The sequence below is a fragment of the Eubalaena glacialis genome, chromosome 9 (assembly GCF_028564815.1).
Source record: "Eubalaena glacialis isolate mEubGla1 chromosome 9, mEubGla1.1.hap2.+ XY, whole genome shotgun sequence".
NCBI classification, from domain to species: Eukaryota; Metazoa; Chordata; class Mammalia; order Artiodactyla; family Balaenidae; genus Eubalaena; species Eubalaena glacialis.
This window is the reverse complement of record NC_083724.1, coordinates 107,630,144-107,648,808: the sequence shown is the minus strand read 5'-3', so window position 1 is coordinate 107,648,808 and position 18,665 is coordinate 107,630,144.

Genomic DNA, 18,665 nt, shown 5'->3' with positions numbered 1-18,665 from the left:
CAATAGTATTTACTTCTGACGTGCATTGTGCATGAACTAAGGCAACTGTGCCTGCCTCTGTACAGTACTCCCAGTGCATCTGTGGTGTGATTGCATAAAAGCATATTTAGGCTGCTTTTGATCTGCAGTCATGTGCGTGTGTGTGTGTGTGTGTGTGTGTGAAATAAACAACTAGACACATTTTCCTCTTCTCTTGATTAGAGTCACTGGTAAAATATGGAGTCATATGGTTTAGGGCAACAGCAACAGGAGAAATCAAATTCTACCCTTCAATACACAGAGAACAAACCAACCATCACGAGAATGTTTAGAGATTTGAGGGGGAAGCAATCTGCCCTTTTAGCTCCTCCTCCGTATGTAGAGTCTGTGCTGTTAATAGAGGCTTTGCCATCACCGCCTCTCCCTCCCTACTTTTCCATAAGGGAAAACTTTCAGTCACTGGTACTGGAAAAGACAATGATTTGTGGTCTAGGATGATGATTTTCTTTACTTTTATTTTTCAGCAAAATATATCCTTTCTTCCCAAATAAAACTTAATGTGGAATCTTAACACATAAAATAGAGGAAATGATATTTTGTTATAGAGACTGATTTATGAATTTAAAATTTTATAGTTCACTTAGTATAAATTCAACCCAATGTGAAAATTTAAACGAACACAAAAATTTTAAATCAAGATTATGGATGACAGGTGTAGTCCTATGCATCTCAGGGTTCAATTTCTATATTTTGTGTTGGCTGTACATTATCAGGAAAATCTTAATGCAAGTGGATAAGTAGGGTACTTGCACAAACAATTGTACTTGAGCAAATATATGAAGGTCTGAATTAAAATAAAATAAAGTAAAATGAAATAAAATAAAATAAAAAAACAAAAAATGGTATTGGGCTATAACTGTACTAATTTAGCTGTAAGAATTTAGCTGTTTTTAAATTTGCTGAATTTAGCTGAATAATGCTGAATTTAGCTAAATCTTAAGATTTAGCTGTAAGAATTTCAAAAGCCTGCAGAAGACCTTGTGAGAAGCTTTATTCTGAGATCTGCATAAAAACATGTTAGACTAACAGCCCAACTTTACACACTGGTAAGTCCCTGCATATTATCATTTGGCATATAAAACATCTGAGTAGTGTGTGTGTGTGCGAGCGCGTGCACGCGTGCTTGTGCATGCATATGTTTGTCTATTGCAACTTGATCAGAAAAAAATATTTTAAAATTATAAGAAATGAGAATCAAATTAATTTGGAACCTGGAATTAATGATCTCCACTGAACTTTAAAATTCTCAACAACACAATATGAAAATGCTTATTCTAAGGTATGGGGAGGCAACTGGAGTGTATCTGGGCCCAGAGTCAACGAATGTAGGCTCTATACTAATTTAAATCTCAGTGGGACATACATGGGGCAGCAAGACACCATCAACTCTTGAGTGGTCAAAGGATATGGAGAGAGTACAGTCTGTGATTCAACAAGAGAGGGTGGTCCCAGTGCATTTTTGTATAACTTGATTATGTCATTTCTTTAAAAACCATCAATAGGACCCCCAGTGCATGCATCAGCTATTTCAACTTCTTACCTTGCCACACAAGTGTTTTCACAGTCTGGCCCGGCATTAACTCATGCCATAAACCCCAGTGGAGTTTCCTTCCCTTGTTGTCCTCTGAATTTATTTTCTTATTTATCTTCACAGTCTTTATTCTGGAAGCAACTTAAAAGTCAATACCTCTCAATAAGTTTTCTGAAACCATCCTTACCATATTGTCCAGGCAGAAATATTGTTGGCATGGCGTTGTTCATTTATTATTGCTATTAATAGAATAATAATAATAATGGTATAAGCCACCATTGATTAAGCATCTACTATAGGCCAGATTGCATGTGAATTTATGCCCTTTAACCCTCCCAAGCAACTTTGAATTGAAGTGACATTTAATTTACATTTCAGGTTTAGAGTAGTTACATAACCTACCCAGATGTCGCACATCTACAAGGTAAAATTCAAATCCGTGTTTGCTAGCTCCAAGATCTGCCGTATTTCCAACTTCTTTGCTATTTTCTTCCTCTAAACTTTTGTCTGCTAGCTCTTTTGTACATACATCAGGGGTAGCATTTATCAACAGTTATGGCAAATAAGTGTTCCCATGCTGTTTGTCTCCTGCATGGAATTCTGAGAACTTCTTGAAGGTACAAATGGTATCTAAACCAGACCTCTGCGTCTGGCATGTAGCTGAGCTCAAAAAAATTAGTTGAATTTAATCTAAATGGAAAGAACCATTGAACTAGTGCCTAAAAGTAATACTATCTCATCTATTCATCTACCTTCCAGGCAAGAACAGCAAACAATCCATCCTGGATAGAAAATGTTCCTGCTTTTAAGGACAATTACTACACTGTAGTCCTACAACTATTCCCTGGGTTAGGATCAGCATTTCTCAAGGTGAGGTATTACTGAAGGGGATGAATGGGGTCCCATACCCCCAAATATTTAGGAAACTCTGTATATTAAACTAATCTTATTGGAAACATTAGCAATAGCATATTAAAGACTCTCAAAAATCAATTCATCTTGTTCAGTCTACTATTTCTCAAACTTGTATGTGTACCATACATTTTTTTTCAGCTAACACCTACTAGTAGTACTTGAACCCACTGTTCTGTAGCACCCTCTTTATAAAAATTAGATCTGACCTAACCTTTTATTGACTGACATCCTGCCATGATCCAAAAAGGTTTCATGGTGGCCGAATCATACTTTAGTTTCAGTCTGTTTCTTCTCTGTGTTCAGTAGGGAGCTGAGAACCATTCCTTTCTTTCTCTTTTAAACAAGGGGGCTAGTTTTCCTAAACCTTGTTTCATCAGAAGAAGGCTCTCAGGGTTATTTCACTTTCCATGCGCATTCAGAATTTATGGAATCAAAGTGATCCTAAGGGAAATTAAAGCCTGGAAAGCCCTCTCCAGTTTAAACAAACTCGGTCTGTTTAGAGATGGGGGGCTGAACCCTGACTTACATGCCTCACTTGAGCACTGCCACTGCCTGGGATATTCCCACCACTTTTTGCAAAGTAAGGTATCACCTAGCATATCATTCTTCCACAGAATTCACATGACATTGTATAGTCTCACAGATTATTTTATTTAAGTGATTTCCCTCGAGGTCAAGGGAAATTTACACAAAATCATAAATCAGGGGACCTTCTACAAAGTCTTACATTATATGTTTATAATACGTTGGTAAGTATATAGATGCAATAACTTCATCAGAGTACAGAGTATATATCAGGGACTCCCAAAACTTGACTTCCGCTCTTCTCCCGGACCCCACATCGAGTCTATTGGCGAGTCCTAGACCTTGATCTTCAGAAATTGACCCCTTTCACCACCTCCATCATTACCACCTTTGTTCAAGCCACTCTCACCTCTGGATTGACCACAGCAATAGCCTCCTAACTAGTCTTCCTGTTTTCACCATTGTTTCCCTACAGTCTGTTGTCAATTCACTGTAAACAGATGATCCCTTCAGAACTTAAGTCAGACCATGACACTCTGTTGCACCCAAGCACCCGTGCTTCCGTGGCTCCTGTTTCACTCAGAGTAAAAGCCAAAGTTCTTACAATGGCCTACAGCCCTATCAGAGCTGCTCCCCTTACCTTTCTGAACTTATCTCTGACTACCCACCTGGCTCACTCTGCTCCAGGCTCTCTGGCCTTCTTACTGGTATCTGAGCATAATAAGCATGTTTCTACCCCAGGGCCTTTGCACCTGCTGCTGCCTCAGCCTGAAATGCTATTTCCCTTCTAAGCATGCAGGCCTTGCTTTCTCACCTCCTTCAAGTCTTTGCTCAGATGTTACCCTGACCATGAACTGCAGCCTTGGCCCACCAATCATCACCCCTGCCTCCTCTGCTTTGTTTCTTTCTGAAGCCCTTATCACCTTCTAATATACCTTGTAATTTACCTATTATTTTGTGTGTGTGTGTCTGTGTGTGTGTGTGTGTGTGTGTGTGTGTGTGTGTGTGTTTGTCTGTCTCCCCTTTCACTAGAATGTAAGCTTTCTGAGGTCAGGGACATCTGTAGGTTGTATGCCTTCCTAAATCCCTAGAGTAAATGCATCTTCAATTCTCAGAGCCGGACAGGGACTCAGAGTGAGTGGGTACTTGGGTGAATCCCGACCTGTTTATAAAGACCACTGGGGTTGGGCACAGGAGGTGATAGAACCTGGTGAGCTATTGTTAATATTTCAAAAAGCCTAATATATTCCCCCTACTTACCCATCATGAGGCTACATGACAAACTCAAATATCATACTTCTTTGCTTTCAGTTTGAATTAGCTCAGTGTGTTAACCCTGATTATATGTCTGATCAGAATCTCTGGCTACCAGTTACACATGCCTTTGATTTTCAGACTTGGGGAAATTAATGAATTATCATGCAGTAAATGCAGATTAGTAGATGTTTTCAAAAACATGGACTCCATGGTTGGGAGAGGGGCCATCAATAAGTGCAAACCCTTGATCTCCCTGGTACAAGATGAGGACTTTGAGGCTCTGGAAGATTAAGTGATTTTCTCAAGGTCATACAGTGAGTCCCTGGCAGAGCAGTGACTAGAACCTGAGTCTTTGATTCCCAGTCCTGTGTTGGTGTAATCAAAGACAGTTTGCGGCAGGGGAGACATATACATGCTCTATATAGCATTTGCATAGCATATTACAGTAAAGACTGAGCCCCAACTGAGATTCTCAGCAGGAAAATAACAATTATTTAATCAGGGTTCTATTTATACTTTTATTGTGAAGGTTAGGTTAAGATTCACTGGCTTGGGGCTTCCCTGGTGGCGCAGTGGTTAAGAACCTGCCTGCCAATGCAGGGGACACGGGTTTGATCCCTGGTCCGAGAAGATCCCACATGTCACGGAGCAGCTGGGCCCGTGTGCCACAGCTGCTGAGCCTGTGCTCTAGAGCTCGCGAGCCACAACTGCTGAAGCTCGTGTGCCTGGAGCCCGTGCTCCGCAGCAAGAGAAGCCACTGCAATGAGAAGCCCGCGCACCGCAGCAAAGAGTAGCCCCCGCTCGCCGCAACTAGAGAAAGCCCGCGCGCAGCAACAAAGACCCAACTTAGCCAAAAGTAAATAAATAAAGCCCCCCCCAAAAAAAGATTCACTGGCTTGATTAAGGGGGCTCTCTACACATGAGAGTGTTTACTGAGCTGGGGTCCCTGGAGTGATATTCAAACAAACTTGTGACATCCAAAGCCCATTTTCATGTCCTGAAAGTCCTGAATGTCTTTATGGAGAGCCAGATCTTTTCCTTAAAACAAACAAATGGTTACCTTAAGGATACACTGTAGTTGTAAGAGTTGCCTAAGACACAAATTGTCTTTCCTCTATGGCTCTCGTGGCCGTTCAACCTTCGTTTTAGTGTTTAAGCCTAATGAATATAAATATACCTAGAAATACAAAATGAAAAGCTTCTGTATACTCGAGAGCATTATCATGTGTATTACACTATTTGATCCTTAGAATAATCCTGCAGAGTTGGGAAAGCAGATATGATTATCTCTGTTTTACACATAAGGAAACTGAAAGAACCCAGGGGTTCAAGGACGCGCCCAAGGTCTCCTGATTTATTAGTGAAGGAAAGCACTAGAATGGGGCGGGGGACATTTTTCCTTATCCCTTAGGCTCAGTGCATGTACCACAATGCCACCTACTGAATCAAGCCCTTCACTACTAGGGAGAGCGGGGCAGGGAGTAGTAGTACCACCTCCCACACAATATACTTTATGCTTTCTCCCACCCATAGCACCAATAGTCTGAGACTCAAGCCAAAAACAGGAAATGGTTTCAGATTTTATAGAACAGGAAGGGAATAGAAAAGATCTGTCCAGGTCCCCTAGTAACCTGGAATTGTGTGAGAAGTAGAAGGGGGGCTGAGCTCTCTCTTCCGGCCCTGCTGCCTGGAATATGCGGATGGGGCATCACGCTCAGTGGCTGTGCTCTGCCAGGAACTGAGTGGCAACTCCATCCCTTACTGGGTCTGTGGCCTTGGGCAAGTCACCCTACATGCTGAACCTCAGCTCCCTTATGCCATTTTTATGATGATCCAATGAGATAAAGGACGTTGCTAGCCTATAAAAACTAAGACTCATTTACCTTTGTGGGTGCATCATTCCATTCATCCAATTGTACTAAGGATTTACCACACCTCCAGCTCTGGGTGAGGCTGTATAGGAAGAAAGCAGAGACACGTCTGTGATGAAGATCAGAGACACACATTGACAACTCAAGACTTAAACAGCCCTGGCAAGGGTACCATTATTTTTTAAATGATTATAAGAAAAAGGTCATTGGATGATTGAAATATAGGTAAGTAATGTTGACATCCCCAGCAGTACAAAAAGTAAGAAGGGGAGATTTTGGGGAGTCAATGGCCCCTGACATCCCAATCTCTACCCACCCCCCAAATCACCCAATCTGACCCTGTAATTGGGTGAGAACAGGTTCCCCTCTATAATCCTTCCCAGTCGGCCTCTGTTCCCAGTTCTTGGTAGTGCCCAGAAAGGACCCTTCCAGCCATGCCTTATTGCCCCCAGCCCTCATCTAGTCTCCAGAGACCAGTCTCCCTGGGATGCCCCCTCCCCAGCAGAGCTGGCTTGCAGCTCATGGCACAGGGTTTGCACCGGCCCATGTTCTGTCCCACTGGCTTTGACTTTTCCTCTCCCCTCTCCGGGAACTGAAGTTTCTTTAAACAGACGTGCAATTACTAGTCTGTTATCCACACTCGACTCTGCGTTGGTACAACACCCGCTGATGTACAGTAGCAGGCAGCTTGATAATGGGACATATTTAAGCTGATTGCCACTGGAGATAAGTGATGTCTCTGAATGGATGCACTTTTGTTAAACTTCTGAAGGCAGAGGGGATGGGAAAAGTTTTATTTTTTTGCTTTTAAAAAAAAAAGATGTCTTTTTGAGAATGGCTATGACTCCCCAACCCCGCATCACAGAGATTCTCATTTCAGATTAGGCTACCAGGTGTACAGTGCAATCGGAAGCTTCCACTCCAGTCGTTGCCTCTGTTTGATAGTCAAGCCTTTCACAGATCTTTCCCGAATGGCTGATGCTGGCTGGCTCGCTGACATGCTCCGTGTCCTTGAGGACAGCTCTATTAAACAGGGGCATCTCTCCCGTCTCCTCAGCTCTCCTCTCCCTTCTCTCTTTCTCTCTCACCCTCTTCTTTTGTTACATCCCTCTCTTTTCGCTCCACCTTCCCTTTTCTCCAGCTTGTTTCATCCTTCTCCCCACATTCCCCTCCTCTCTCCTCCTCTCCTGCTGCCATGCTGTTTCCCGTTGTCTTTCTGTCCTTTTCACCCTGAGTCTCCTTGTCTCTCTGCCGCACCTCCATCTCCATGGGGCCTCTCCCCTCCCAGCCCCTCTCTCCTCTGCAGCCCAGGAGAAAGCCAAGCCTGGGGGAGGCTGTCTGGGTTCTAGGATTGTGAGCCTTGTCTTTGTAGAGAGAGCAGGGAAGCCTGACAAAGTCACAAGTGCGGTTGGCTCTCCCAGGGCTGGATTTGAGGAGGAAGGTGGGTGTAAGGTAGAGGAGCACCCAAGAGGATGCTGGAGGTAGCGCTCCAGGGGACAAGGAGGGAATTTAGGAAGAATACATCAGAATCAGGCAGAGTGAAAGGAGAGCTAAAAAACAAAATGGAGATATTGGCAACAACCATCTGACTTTGGCTCAATAAGGAGGGAAAATTCATTAGTCAGAATTTTCAGCCAGTTACCACCGTTCAGATGCAAAGATACCAAGGAGCAAGCAAAGCACCAATCAGTCTCTTAAAGGGGACACTTGCTGGCATCTAGTATCTGGGTAAGAGGCTGTGGGAGCTAGGTGATGACCGCTTTGCTGTGGGTTCTCCAGGCGGTGAATGAAGAAGAGCATCTTTATAAACACATTACACCTCATGGGGAGTAGGGAGAAATTCAATTAGGTTTGAATGAGAAAGGTAACTTGAATATCAATTAATTGTCTAAATGAAGATAATGGAGACCTGGAGGCACCCTGCCAGGTTGATTCCCACACCCCAATCCAGAGACTTTCCCAGGGATTAAAGACACAATTTAATTACACGTTTCTATTAGATTAGGTGCTGATTGCATTCAGCACTCTGAGTTAATTACATAGTTAATTACACAGCCAATAACTTCCCTTGCCTAATAACCCTGCTGGATACAGCCTGGTGCTGCAGAGGGGGATCCTGTTCCTCTAATGGGGACCCTGGGAGCCCAAGGTGGTGGGAACCTCTTCGGCAAGGGGCATGTGAATACTAATAGGGAATTATTCTAATTGTCCCTTGTTCTTCATGAACAGTAAATTATTCTAATAACATTTACCACTGTATTCATTCATTATCTAAGGGTAATTAGGAATTAAGGGCTTCCAGAGGCCTCCCCTGTGGCACAAACAAGGCTGCACTAACTGGGATTGCCTTCATTTTGGATGCCAGGCATCTCCAGGAAGACTCCTCTTTCTTCTTGATCTCCTTGATCCATTCCGGGACCGAGCTTTGCACTTGCCAACGTACTTTCTCATGCCTCATCTTATTGGATTACAAACAAATCTATGAGGTAGGTTTCAGTCTCCCTATTTTATTATCTGGAGGTCGAAGAGCCTTTGGGGAGGAGAAGGGTGGTCCAGCGGTTTGCCCAAAGATGCAGAGCAGGAAAGTGGTGGTGATGCTACTAGAGTCTGGGTTGGACTCCAAATCTCACCCTTGTCCCTGCACACCACAAGCCCTCTCAACTCAGAATACTTCTTTCTGGGTTTTAATTTGAGAAATAGTGTAGCTTGGGTTTTGTGTATAGACTGAAATGGAGTCCAACACATCCAGCTGGCTGCCTCGTGGAACAACTACCAGGAGTGAAATATTAATTATTCTCAAGGCTTCCAGAAACCATTGTTATGGACTGCCTGCAAACCACCAGGGGGGTTTAACCAGAAACTGACTTTCTAGCCTCCAGAACTGTGAGAAAACAAATTGTGAAAAAATAAATTTCTGGACTGTGAGGAGCTTCAAGACTGCGGAAGAGTAAGACGTGGAGATCACCTTCCTCCCCACAGATACAGGAGAAATACATCTACACATGGAACTGCTCCTATAGAACACCCACTGAACGCTGGCAGAAGATGTCAGACCTCCCAAAAGGCAAGAAACTCCCCACGTACCTGGGTAGGGCAAAAGAAAAAAGAAATAACAGAGACAAAAGAATAGGGACGGGACCTGCACCAGTGGGAGGGAGCTGTGAAGGAGGAAAGGTTTCCACACACTAGGAAGCCCCTTCGCGGGCGGAGACTGCGGGTGGCGGAGGGGGGAGCTTCGGAGCCACGGAGGAGAGCGCAGCCACATCGGTGCGGAGGGCAAAGCGGAGAGATTCCCGCACAGAGGAGCGGTGCCGACCAGCACTCACCAGCCCGAGAGGCTTGTCTGCTCACCCGCCGGGGCGGGCGGGGGCTGGGAGCTGAGGCTTGGGCTTCGGAGGTCAGATCCCAGGGAGAAGACTAGGGTTGGCTGTGTGAACACAGCCTGAAGGGGTTAGTGCACCACAGCTATCCGGGAGGGAGTCCGGGAAAGGCTGGAGCTTCCGAAGAGGCAAGAGACTTTTTCTTGCCCCTTTGTTTCCTGGTGCGCGAGGAGAGGGGATTCAGAGCACCGTCTAAACGAGCTCCAGAGACGGGCGCAAGCCGCGGCTATCAGCGCGGACCCCAGAGACGGGCATGAGACGCTAAGGCTGCTGCTGCCGCCACCAAGAAGCCTGTGTGCGAGCACAGGTCACTACCCACACCGCCCCTCCCGGGAGCCTGTGCAGCCCGCCACTGCCAGGGTGCCGTGATCCAGGGACAATATCCCCGGGAGAACACACGGCGCGCCTCAGGCTGCTGCAACGTCACACTGGCCTCTGCCGCCGCAGGTTCGCCCCGCATCTGTACCCCTCCCTCCCCCCGGCCTGAGTGAGCCAGAGCCCCCGAAGCAGCTGCTCCTTTAACCCCGTCCTGTCTGAGCGAAGAACAGACGCCCTCAGGCGACCTACACGCAGAGGCAAGTCCAAATCCAAAGCTGAAACCCGGGAGCTGTGCAAACAAAGACGAGAAAGAGAAATCTCTCCCAGCAGCCTCAGGAGCAGCGGATTAAAGCTCCACAAACAACTTGATGTACCTGCATCTGTGGAATACCTGAATAGACAACGAATCATCCCAAATTGAGGAGGTGGACTTTGGGAGCAACGATATATATATTTTTTTCCCTTTTTCTCTTTTTCTCAGTGTGTATGTGTATGCTTCTGTGTATGATTTTGTCTGTATAGCTTTGCTTTTACCATTTGTCCTAGGGTTCTGTCTGTCTGTTTTTCTTTTTTTATTACTTAAAAATTTTTTTCTTAATAATTATTTTTTATTTTAATAACTTTATTTTATTTTACCTTATTTTATTTTATTTATTTTGTCTTCTTCTTTCTTTCTTTCTTTTTTTCCTCCCTTTTATTCTGAGCCGTGTGGATGACAGGCTCTTGGTGCTCCAGCCAGGCATCAGGGCTGTGCCTCTGAGGTGGGAAAGCCACGTTCAGGACACTGGTCCACAAGAGACCTCCCAGCTCCACATAATATCAAACGGGGAAAATCTCCCAGAGAGCTCCATCTCAACGCCAAGACCCAGCTCCACTCAATGACCAGCAAGCTACAGTGCAGGACACCCTATGCCAAACAACTAGCAAGACAGTAACACAGCCCCATCCATTAGCAGAGAGGCTGCCTAAAATCATAATAAGGCCGCAGACACCCCAAAACACACCACCAGACATGGACCTTCCCACCAGAAAGACAAGATCCAGCCTCATCCACCAGAACACAGGCACTAGTCCCCTCCACCAGGAAGCCTACACAAACCACTGAACCTACCTTACCCAAGGGAACAGACATCAAAAACAACAGGAGCTACGAACCTGCAGCCTGCGAAAAGGAGACCCCAAACACAGTAAGTTAAGCAAAATGAGAAGACAGAGAAACACACAGCAGATGAAGGAGCAAGGAAAAAACCCACCAGACCTAACAAATGAAGAGGAAATAGGCAGTCTACCTGAAAAAGAATTCAGAATAATGATAGTAAACATGATTCAAAATCTTGGAAATAGAATGGAGAAAATACAAGGAATGTTTAACAAGGACTTAGAAGAACTAAAGAGCAAACAAACAGTGATGAACAACACAATAAATGAAATTAAAAATTCTCTAGAAGGGATCCATAGCAAAATAACTGAGGCAGAAGAACGGATAAGTGACCTGGAAGATAAAATAGTGAAATAACTACTGCAGAGCAGAATAAAGAAAAAAGAATGAAAAGAACTGAGGACAGTCTCAGAGACCTCTGGGACAACATTAAACGCAACAACATTCGAATTATATGGGTTCCAGAAGAAGAGAAAAAGAAAGGGACTGAGAAAATATTTGAAGAGATTATAGTTGAAAACTTCCCTAATATGGGAAAGGAAATAGTTAATCAAGTCCAGGAAGCACAGAGAGTCCCATACAGGATAAATCCAAGGAGAAACATGCCAAGACACATATTAATCATACTATCAAAAATTAAGAAGAAATATTAAAAGCAGCAAGGGAAAAACAACAAATAACACATAGGGAATGCCCATAAGGTTAACAGCTGATCTTTCAGCACAAACTCTGCAAGCCAGAAGGGAGTGGCAGGAGATATTTAAAGTGATGAAGGAGAAAAACCTACAACCAAGATTACTCTACACAGCAAGAATCTCATTCAGATTTGATGGAGAAATTAAAAACTTTAGAGACAAGCAAAAGCTAAGAGAATTCAGCACCACCAAACCAGCCTTACAACAAATGCTAACGGAACTTCTCTAGGCAGGAAACACAAGAGAAGGAAAAGACCTACAATAATAAACCCAAAACAATTAAGAAAATGGTAATAGGAACATACATATTGATAATTACCTTAAATGTAAAGGGATTAAATCCTCCAACCAAAAGACATAGATTGGCTGAATGGACACAAAAACAAGACCCATATATATGCTGTCTACAAGAGACCGACTTCAGACCTAGAGACACATACAGACTGAAAGTGAGGGGATGGAAAAAGATATTCCATGCAAATGGAAATCAAAAGAAAGCTGGAGTAGCAATTCTCATATCAGACAAAATAGACTTTAAAATAAAGACTATGACAAGAGACAAAGAAGGACACTACATAATGATCAAGGGATCAATCCAAGAAGAAGATATAACAATTGTAAATATTTGTGCAGCCAACATAGGAGCACCTCAATACATAAGGCAAATACTAACAGCCATAAAAGGGGAAATCGACAGTAACACAATCATAGTAGGAGAATTTAACACCCCACTTTCACCAATGGACAGATCATCCAAAATGAAAATAAATAAGGAAACACAAGCTTTAAATTATACATTAAACAAGATGGACCTAATTGATATTTATAGGACATTCCATCCAAAAACAACAGAATAAACATTCTTCTCAAGTGCTCATGGAACATTATCCAGGATAGATCATATGTTGGCTCACAAATCAAGCCTTGGTAAATATAAGAAAATTGAAATTGTATCAAGTATCTTTTCTGACCACAACACCATGAGACTAGATATCAATTACAGGAGAAAATCTGTAAGAAATACAAACACATGGAGGCTAAACAACACACTACTTAATAACCAAGAGTTCACTGAAGAAATCAAAGAGGAAATCAAAAAATACCTAGAAACAAATGACAATGAAAAGAGGATGACCCAAAACCTATGGGACGCAGCAAAACAGTTCTAAGAGGGAAGTTTATAGCAATACAATCCTACCTCAAGAAACAACAAACATATCAAATAAACAACCTAACATTACACCTAAAGCAATTAGAGAAAGAAGAACCAAAAAACCCCAAAGTTAGCAGAAGTAAAGAAATCATAAAGATCAGATCAGAAATAAATGAAAAAGAAATGAAGGAAACGATAGGAAAGATCAATAAAACTAAAAGCTGGTTCTTTGAGAAGATAAACAAAATTGATAAACCATTAGCCAGACTCATCAAGAAAAAAAGGGAGAAGACTCAAATCAATAGAATTAGAAATGAAAAAGGAGAAGTAACAACTGACACTGCAGAACTACTAAGGATCATGAGAGATTACTACAACCAACTACATACCAATAAAATGGGCAACCTGGAAGAAATGGACAAATTCTTAGAAATGTACAACCTTCTAAGACTGAACCAGGAAGAAATAGAAAATATGAACAGACCACTCACAAGCACTGAAATTGAAACTGTGATTAAAAATCTTCCAACAAACAAAAGCCCAGCACCAGATGGCTTCACAGGCGAATTCTATCAAACATTTAGAGAAGAGCTAACACCTATCCTTCTCAAACTCTTCCAAAATATAGCAGAAGGAGGAACACTCCCAATCTCATTCTACGAGGCCACCATCACCCTGATACTAAAACAAGACAAAGATGTCACAAAAAAAGAAAATTACAGTCCAATATCACTGATGAACATAGATGCAAAAATCCTCAACAAAATACTAGCAAACAGAATCCAACAGCCCATTAAAAGGATCATACACCATGATCAAGTGGGATTTATCCCAGGAATGCAAGGATTCTTCAATATATGCAAATCAATCAATGTGATACACCATATTAACAAATTGAAGGAGAAAAACTATATGATCATCTCAATAGATGCAGAGAAAGCTTTTGACAAAATTCAACACCCTTTTATGATAACCCCCCCCCCAAGAAAGTACGCATAGAGGGAACTTTCCACATCATAATAAAGACCATATATGACAAACCCACAGCCAAGATCATCCTCAATGGTGAAAAACTGAAACCATTTCCACTAAGATCAGGAACAACACAAAGTTGCCCACTCTCACCACTATTATTCAACATAGTTATGGAAGTTTTAGCCACAGCAATCAGAGAAGAAAAAGAAATAAAAGGAATCCAAATCAGAAAAGAAGAAGTAAAGCTGTCACTGTTTGCAGATGACATGATACTATACATAGAGAATCCTAAAGATGCTACCAGAAAACTACTAGAGCTAATCAATGAATTTGGTAAAGTAGCAGGATACAAAATTAATGCACAGAAATCTCTTGCATTCCTATACACTAATGATGAAAAATCTGAAAGTGAAATTAAGAAAACACTCCCATTTACCACTGCAACAAAAAGAATAAAATATCTAAGAATAAACCTACCTAAGGAGACAAAAGACCTGTATGCAGAAAATTATGACACTGATGAAAGAAATTAAAGATGATACAAATAGATGGAGAGATATACCATGTTCTTGGATTGGAAGAATCAACATTGTGAAAATGACTCTACTACCCAAAGCAATCTACAGATTCAATGCAATCCCTATCAAACTACCACTGACATTTTTCACAGAACTAGAACAAAATATTTCACAATTTGTATGGAAACACAAAAGACCCCAAATAGCCAAAGCAATCTTGAGAATGAAAAACGGAGCTGGAGGAATCAGACTCCCTGACTTCAGACTACACTACAAAGCTACAGTAATCAAGACAATATGGTACTGGCACAGAAACAGAAATACAGATCAATGGAACAGGATAGAAAGCCCAGAGATAAACCCACACACATATGGTCATCTTAACTTTGATAAAGGAGGCAAGAATATACAGTGGAGAAAAGATAGTCTCTTCAATAAATGGTGCTGGGAAAACTGGACAGCTACATGTAAAAGAATGAAATTAGAACACTCCTTAACACCATAAACAAAAATAAACTCAAAATGGATAAAAGACCTAAATGTAAGTCCAGACACCATCAAACTCTTAGAGGAAAACATAGGCAGAACACTCTATGACATAAATCACAGCAAGATACTTTTTGACCCACCTCCTAGAGAAATGGAAGTAAAACCAAAATAAACAAATGGGACCTAATGAAACTTAAAAGCTTTTGCACAACAAAGGAAACCATAAACAAGACAAAAAGACAACCCTCAGAATGGGAGAAAATATTTGCAAATGAAGAAACTGACAAAGGATTAATCTCCAAAATTTACAAGCAGCTCATGCAGCTCAATATTAACCCAATCCAAAAATGGGCAGAAGACCTAAATAGACAGTTCTCCAAAGAAGATATACAGTTTGGCAACAGACACATGAAAGAATACTCAGCATCATTAATCATTAGAGAAATGCAAATCAAAACTATGAGATATCATCTCACACTGGCCAGAATGGCCATCATCAAAAAATCTACAAACAGTAAATGCTGGAGAGGGTGTGGAGAAAAGGGAACCCTCTTGCACTGTTGGTGGGAATGTAAATTGACATAGTCATTATGGAGAACAGTATGGAGGTTCCTCAAAAAACTAAAAATAGAACTACCATATGACCCAGCAATCCCACTACTGGGCATCTACCCTGAGAAAACCATAATTCAGAAAGAGTCATGTACCAAAATATTCATTGCAGCTCTATTTACGATAGCCAGGACATGGAAGCAACTGAAGTGTCCATCAACAGATGAATGGATAAAGAAGATGTGGCACATATATACAAAGGAATATTACTCAGCCATAAAAAGGAATGAAACTGAGTTATTTGTAGTGAGGTGGATGGATGTAGAGACCATCATACAGAGTGATGTAAGTCAGAAAGAGAAAAACAAATACCATATGCTAACACATATATATGGAATCTAATATATATATATGTATATATATGGTCCTGAAGAACCTAGGGGCAAGACGGGAATAAAGATGCATGCCTACTAGAGAATGGACTTGAGGATATGGGGATGCAGAAGGGTAAGCTGGGACAAAGTGAGAGAGTGACATGGACATATATACATTACCAAACGTAAAATAGATAGCTAGTGGGAAGCCACCACATAGCACAGGGAGAGCACCTCGGTGCTTTGTGACCACCTAGAGGGGTGGGAGAGGGAGGGTGGGAGAGGGAGGGTGGGAGGGAAAGAGATGCAAGAGGGAAGAGATATGGAGACATATATATATGTATAAGTGATTCACTTTGTTATACAGTAGAAACTAACTCACCATTGTAAAGCAATTATACTCCAATAAAGATGTTAAAAAAAATAAAAATAAAAAAAACAATAAATTTCTGTTGTTTAAGCCGTGCAACCTGGTGTTTTGTTTGGCAGCTAGAGCTGACTCATACAATGATTAAACAACAACTGTGATCTCCAAGCACCTCCTTTCCCTCCATTACCCCTCCGCCTCACACAACACACATTTTTTAGTGCATTGTACTTTTTTTCATGCCGTTCCCTTTGCCTGGATTAGCCAGCCCTGCTTAACTGTCAACTGTCAGAAGTATCTCTCATTCTAAACTCATCTAGAAAGGTTATCCTGATATAATCTCCTTCCTTTTTTCTACCTCTCCAGTTTACACATAACCCTACATTTTACGAGGTAGTTTAATGCTTTGTTTACATGCCTGCTACTGCCACTGGAGGGTAAGACATGTGAGTACATCAGCTTTGTTTTCTCCATCTGTGTATCCTGAGGGTCCAGCATGGCCCCAGCACATGGAGGGTACTTGTCTTCGTCGGTTCAGCTGCTGTAACAGAATACCATAGATTGGGTGGCTTATAAACAACAGAAATTTATTCCTCGCAGTTCTGGAGTCCGGGAGTTCCAAGACACTGGCAGATTCAGTATGGGGTGAGAGCCCAATTCTTGGTTCACAGAGACATCACCTTGCTGTGACCTCACATGATGAAAGCAGGGAGGGAGCTCTCTGGGGTCTCTTCCATAAGGGCATTAATTCCATTCATTAGGGCTCCACCCTCATGACATAATCGCCTCCTGCATTAATCGTGTTTTTAAATTTTCTGTATATTATGATGTTTCGACAGCTTTAAAAACCTTCCTGACTTGGGGAGGAGACTTACCCTCCTTTCCAGGGGTAGCCAATTCTTAAAGACTGTGAAGGTCTCAACTGGGAGCGTGTCTTTGATATGCAAACAACCAATCAAGAATTATACCTCCTCTGTCTGGCCTGTGCATCCCAGGAAGCAATATTCCTCCTCCTGAATCATCCCAGGGGCAGGTGCCAAGCAACTAGGGGCCACATCTATAGCCCAAAGCCCACCAAAATTATTCAACTAGCCAATTCTGAATTGATTACTCTGCCCTGCCTTGCCTTTCCCATGGAAACCCCAATAAAGACGGTGTTCTAAACCTTTCCCTTGCTCCTACTTCTGCTTCCTGACCCAATGCCACTCCTGTGGCCCCACATGACAAGCCTGCCTCCTGTTTCTATGGGAACTGTAACATTAAACGTTTCTTTCAATGGCACCGATTTCTCCGTGTCATCACTCAGTCACCTTTATAAACTAAGACCTGGACACAAAACACCTCCCAAAAGCCTCACCTCCAAATACCATCACACTGGGGATTAGAGTTCAACGTATGAATTTGGAGGGAAACAAACATTGAGTCTACGGTAATACTCAATAAATATTTGTCAACTGAACTTTCTGTTTTGCTGCAGGTATTTGGAGAATTGCATATTCAATCACATAGCAGCCTTGACTATTCTGGAATTTACTTATTGGGGTTTTGACTATACTGATGGCAGTTTGTGGACATGCCTCTAAATAGGGCTTTGATGGCTAATCAACTTGTGTACCTCTGTAGTCTTTGGACATCAGCCACCAAGGGAGTCTTGGTTGGGAGTTAGTTGGAAAAAGGGAAGAGGCTGTCTTCTCATCTTCCCCCCAGCGGCCCCCCAACGTCCCCATCTAGGCCCTCTGCCTCACTCCATGGCCCTGGTGCTGTATAATCCCTGGATAACCATGTCTTTCATCTGTATCCTCTTACCTTCTATTCCCACTGAAACCTGTTCACTGAGTAGGCCCTGATCTGAAAATTTTATCCTTAAACTTTTCTACTGAAACTCACCTCTTCAATGTCCTGTGACAGCACAGGATCCCATTTTCTACTGTAGAGAGTCTAGCAGTCTGAATTAGGATTTAGTGTTAATAGTTAACAAAACCCCAGAATGCTCAATGCGCTCTTTGCATTGGACCCAAAGGCTCCTTTAATTCCTAAACTCACCGACTCTCATCTGGGGGTGGTATCACCCCTGGAGGGCATATAGAAATGGTTCAGATGTTCCTGGTTGGCACAATGACCAGGAGAGTTACTGTCATTTAATGGGCTGAGAAGAAGGGTGTTAGATGTTTTACATTGCAGGAGAGAGTCCTACACAATGAATTGCCCCACGCCAAATGCCAGTCGCAGCCCTGTTTAAAGATACTGCCCTGGCATTGGACTGTCAAACGCCACGTGCTGCGGAGTCCTAGTATAGAGAGGGGAAGTTCTCATTTTGGAGACTGGAAGCCTTATGAGAAGTGGCTACTTGTCCTGGGTATACCCCAACCTGCCGGAGTGGTAACCCCATAGTCCTTCCTGACCTCTCCCAAACCCTGCGCTCCTCCCTCACCAGGATCCTGAGTACCAGCAGGGGTCACCTCTCCACTGGCCTGTGGTCCCTTCGGATGGTAATAAGATGGGGGCAAGGGACTCAATGAGCTCACACTCCCAGGGTGCCATGTTGTT